Here is a 6,000-nt window from a genome sequence, read left to right as displayed (position 1 = left end):
TGCTCCTCTGAGTGTTGGTCCAAACTAGAGTCCTGTGCAGCGCCCCCTCGGGGAAACTCGAGGTTTGGTTTTAGTTGTATGGAGAGCTCATCTGAGTGTGCCCTGAGAACGAGATATGTGCAGCTCCTATCGGGATTTGTCGGCACATTCGGGTGGTGTTGCTGGATTTGTTTTATCATTGTCGAAATGTCTTGTAACCGGGATTCCGGAGTCTGATCGGGTCTTCCCGCTAGAAGGAATATCCTTCGTTGACCGTGAGAGCTTGTGATGGGCTAAGTTGGGACTCCCCTGCAGGGATTTGAACTTTCGAAAGCCGTGCCCGCGGTTATGGGCAGATGGGAATTTGTTAATGTCCGGTTGTAGAAAACCTGAAGTGGACCTTAATTAAAATACATCAACCGCGTGTGTAACCGTGATGATCTCTTTCCGGCGGAGTCCGGGAAGTGAACACGGTGTTGGAGTTATGTTTGGCATAGGTTGTTCTAGGATCACTTCTTGATCATAGTTTCTCGACCGTGCTTTGCCTTCTCTTCTCACTCTCATTTGCGTATGTTAGCCACCATATATGCTAGTCGCTTGCTGCAGCTCCACCTCATACCTTTTACCTTACCTATAAGCTTAAATAGTCTTGATCGCGAGGGTGTGAGATTGCTGAGTCCCCGTGACTCACAGATACTTCCAAAACCAGCTTGCAGGTGTCGTTGAACTGTGCAGATGACGCAACCGAGCTCAAGGAGGAGCTCAATGAAGATCTTGTCCTTTGTGTTGTTTCGTTCTAGTTGATCAGTAGTGGAGCCCAGTTGGGGTCGATCGGGGATCTGTGTAGCATTTGGGGTAGTCTTCATTTGTTTTGGCTCCGTAGTCGGGCCTTGATTCTAACTGGTTGATGTAATGCTTTATTCATGTAACTGTGTGAAGTGGCGATTGTAAGACAACTATGTATCTCTTTCCCTTATGTATTACATGGGTTGTGTGAAGATTACCTCACTTGCGACATTGCTTTCAATACGGTTATGCCTCTAAGTCGTGCTTCGACACGTGGGAGATATAGCCGCATCGAGGGCGTTACAAGATCCCGCCACGACACTTTGTTTAGAACTGCACCAACTGACAGCTCCATCGTTCAATATCAACACGTATCCGGTTTGCGATTTAGAATCGTCCGGATCAGTGTCAAAGCTTGCATCAACGTAACCATTTACGATGAGCTCTTTGTCACCTCCATATATGAGAAACATATCCTTAGTCCTTTTCAGGTACTTCAGGATGTTCTTGACCGCTGTCCAGTGATCCACTCCAGGATTACTTTGGTACCTCCCTGCTAAACTTGCAAGGCACACATCAGGTCTGGTACACAACATTGCATACATGATAGAGCCTATGGCTGAAGCATAGGGAACATCTTTCATTTTCTCTCTATCTTCTGTGGTGGTCGGACATTGAGTCTTACTCAACTTCACACCTTGTAACACAGGCAAGAACCCTTTCTTTGCCTGATCCATTTTGAACTTCTTCAAAACTTTGTCAAGGTATGTGCTTTGTGAAAGTCCAATTAAGCGTCTTGATCTATCTCTATAGATCTTAATGCCCAATATGTAAGCAGCTTCACCGAGGTCTTTCATTGAAAAACTCTTATTCAAATATCCCTTTATGCTATCCAGAAATTCTATATCATTTCCAATCAATAATATGTCATCCACATATAATATCAGAAATGCTACAGAGCTCCCACTCACTTTCTTGTAAATACAGGCTTCTCCAAAAGTCTGTATAAAACCAAATGCTTTGATCACACTATCAAAGCGTTTATTCCAACTTCGAGAAGCTTGCACCAGTCCATAAATGGATCGCTGGAGCTTGCACACTTTGTTAGCTCCCTTTTGGATCGAAAAAACCTTCTGGCTGCATCATATACAACTCTTCTTCCAGAAATCCATTCAGGAATGCAGTTTTAACATCCATTTGCCAAATTTCATAATCATAAAATGCAGCAATTGCTAACATGATTCGGACAGACTTAAGCATCGCTACGGGTGAGAAGGTCTCATCGTAGTCAATCCCTTGAACTTGTCGAAAACCTTTTGCAACAAGCCGAGCTTTGTAGACAGTAACATTACCGTCAGCGTCAACCTTCTTCTTGAAGATCCATTTATTCTCAATTGCTTGTCGATCAATGGGCAAGTCAACCAAAGTCCACACTTTGTTCTCATACATGGATCCCATCTCAGATTTCATGGCTTCTAGCCATTTTGCGGATAGCATGACTTCCAGAACAGGATTACCGTACCACTCTGGTGCGGATCTTATTCTGGTTGATCTACGAGGTTCGGTAGTAACTTGATCTGCAATTTCATGATCATTACTTTCCAATAAGGGAGCAGGTACAGTTACCTAATCAAGTTCTACTTTCCTCCCACTCACTTCTTTCGAGAGAAACTCATTTTCTAGAAAGGATCCATTCTTAGCAACGAAAGTCTTGCCTTCGGATCTGTGATAGAAGGTGTACCCAACAGTTTCCTTTCGGTATCCTATGAAGACACACTTCTCCGATTTGGGTTCGAGCTTATTAGGTTGAAGCTTTTTAACATAAGCATCGCAACCCCAAACTTTCAGAAACGACAACTTTGGTTTCTTGCCAAACCACAGTTCATAAGGCGTCGTCTCAACGGATTTCGATGGTGCCCTATTTAACGTGAATGCAGCCGTCTCTAAAGCATAACCCCAAAATGATAGCGGTAAATCTGTAAGAGACATCATAGATCGCACCATATCTAGTAAAATACAATTACGATGTTCGGACACACCATTACGCTGTGGTGTTCCTGGTGGCGTGAGTTGCGAAACTATTCCGCATTGTTTCAAATGTAGACCAAACTCGTAACTCAAATATTCTCCTCCATGATCAGATCATAGAAATTTTATTTTCTTGTTATGATGATTTTCAACTTCACTCTGAAATTCTTTGAACTTTTCAAATGTTTTAGACTTATGTTTCATTAAGTAGATATACCCATATCTGCTTAAATCATCTGTGAAGGTGAGAAAATAACGATATCCGCCACGAGCCTCAATATTCATCGGACCACATACATCTGTATGTATGATTTCCAACAAATCCGTTGCTCTCTCCATAGTACCGGAGAACGGCGTTTTGGTCATCTTGCCCATGAGGCACGGTTCGCAAGTACCAAGTGGTTCATAATCAAGTGATTCCAAAAGTCCATCAGTATGGAGTTTCTTCATGCGCTTTACACCGATATGACCTAAACGGCAGTGCCACAAATAAGTTGCACTATCATTATCAACTCTGCATCTTTTGGCTTCAACATTATGAATATGTGTATCACTACTATCGAGATTCGTCAAAATAGACCATTCTTCAAGGGTGCATGACCATAAAAGATATTACTCATATAAATAGAACAACCATTATTCTCTGGTTTAAATGAATAACCGTCTGGTATCAAACAAGATCCAGATACAATGTTCATGCTCAACGCTGGCACCAAATAACAATTATTTAGGTCTAAAACTAATCTCAAAGGTAGATGTAGAGGTAGCGTGCCGACCGCAATCACATCGACTTTGGAACCATTTCCCACACGCATCGTCACCTCGTCCTTTGCCAGTGTTCGCTTAATCCGTAGTCCCTGTTTCGAGTTGCATATGTTAGCAACAGAACCAGTATCAAATACCCAGGTGCTACTGCGAGCTCTAGTAAGGTACACATCAATAACATGTATATCACATATACCTTTGTTCACCTTGCCATCCTTCTTATCCGCCAAATACTTGGGGCAGTTCCGCTTCCAGTTCCATTCTGCTTGCAGTAGAAGCACTCAGTTTCAGGCTTAGGTCCAAATTTGGGTTTCTTCTCCCGAGCAGTAACTTGCTTACTGTTCTTCTTGAAGTTCCCCTTCTTCTTCCCTTTGCCCTTTTTCTTGAAACTGGCGGTCTTGTTGACCATCAACACTTGATGCTCCTTCTTGATTTCTACCTCCGCAGCCTTTAGCATTGCGAAGAGCTCGAGAATTGTCTTATCCATCCCTTGCATGTTATAGTTCATCATGAAGCTCTTGTAGCTTGGTGGCAGTGATTGAAGAACTCTGTCAATGACACTATCAACAGGAAGATTAACTCCCATTTGAGTCAAGTGATTATGATACCCAAACATTTTGAGTATATGTTTACTGACAGAACTATTCTCCTCCATCTTGCAGCTATAGAATTTATTGGAGACTTCATATCTCTCAATCCGGGCATTTGCTTAAAATATTAACTTCAACTCCTGGAACATCTCATATGCTCCATGACGTTCAAAATGTCGTTGAAGTCCCGATTCTAAGCTGTAAAGCATGGCACACTAAACTATCGAGTAGTCATCAGCTTTGCTCTGCCAGACGTTCATAACATCTGGTGTTGCTCCTGCAGCAGGCCTGGCACCTAGCGGTGCTTCCAGGACGTAATTCTTCTGTGCAGCAATGGGGATAATCCTCAAGTTACGGACTCAGTCCGTGTAATTGCTACCATCATCTTTCAACTTTGCTTTCTCAAGGAACGCATTAAAATTCAACGGAACAACAACACGAGCCATCTATCTACAATCAAACATAGACAAGCAAGATACTATTAGGTACTAAGTTCATGATAAATTTAAGCTCAGTTAATCATATTACTTAAGAACTCCCACTTAGAAAGACATCCCTCTAATCTTCTAAGTGATCACGTGATCCAAATCAACTAAACCATAACCGATCATCACGTGAAATGGAGTAGCTTTCAATGGTGAACATCAATATGTTGATCATATCTACTATATGATTCACGCTCGACCTTTCGGTCTCAGTGTTCCGAGGCCATATCTACATATGCTAGGCTCGTCAAGTTTAACCTGAGTATTCTGCGTGTGCAAAACTGGCTTGCACCCGTTGTAGATGGACGTAGAGCTTATCACACCCGATCATCACGTGGTGTCTGGGCACGACGAACTTTGACAACGGTGCATACTCAGGGAGAACACTTTTATCTTGAAATTTAGTGAGAGATCATCTTATAATGCTACCGTCAATCAAAGCAAGATAAGATGCATAAAAGATAAACATCACATGCAATCAATATAAGTGATATGATATGGCCATCATCATCTTGTGCTTGTTATCTCCATCTCCGAAGCATCGTCATGATCACCATCGTCACCGGCGCGATACCTTGATCACCATCGTAGCATCGTTGTCGTCTCGCCAATCTTATGATTCCACGACTATCGCTACCACTTAGTGATAAAGTAAAGCGTTACAGCATAATTGTATTGCATAAAATAAAGCGACAACCATATGGCTCCTGCTAGTTGCCGATAACTCAGTTACAAAACATGATCATCTCATACAATAAAATTTAGCATCATGTCTTGACCATATCACATCACAACATGCCCTGCAAAAACAAGTTAGACGTCCTCTACTTTGTTGTTGCAAGGTTTACGTGGCTGCTACGGGCTTAGCAAGAACCATTCTTACCTACGCATCAAAACCACAACGATAGTTTGTCAAGTTGGTGTTGTTTTAACCTTCGCAAGGACCGGGCGTAGCCACACTTGGTTCAACTAAAGTTGGAGAAACTGACACCCACCAGCCACCTGTGTGCAAAGCACGTCGGTAGAACCAGTCTCGCGTAAGCGTACGCGTAATGTCGGTCCAGGCCACTTCATCCAACAATACCGCCAAACCAAAGTATGATATGCTGGTAAGCAGTATGACTTATATCGCCCACAACTCACTTGTGTTCTACTCGTGCACAACATCAACGCATAAAACCTAGGCTCTGATACCACTGTTGGGGAACGTAGTAATTTCAAAATTTTCCTACGCACACGCAAGATCATGGTGATGCATAGCAACGAGAGGGGAGAGTGTTGTCCACGTACCCTCGTAGACCGAAAGTAGAAGCGTTAGCACAACGCGGTTGATGTAGTTGTACATCTTCATGATTCGACCGATCCAA

Source organism: Triticum dicoccoides, chromosome 7A (assembly GCF_002162155.2).
Source record: "Triticum dicoccoides isolate Atlit2015 ecotype Zavitan chromosome 7A, WEW_v2.0, whole genome shotgun sequence".
Classification (NCBI taxonomy): Eukaryota; Viridiplantae; Streptophyta; class Magnoliopsida; order Poales; family Poaceae; genus Triticum; species Triticum dicoccoides.
The sequence above is the reverse complement of the archived record's forward strand: the minus strand, read 5'-3'. Positions refer to the sequence as shown.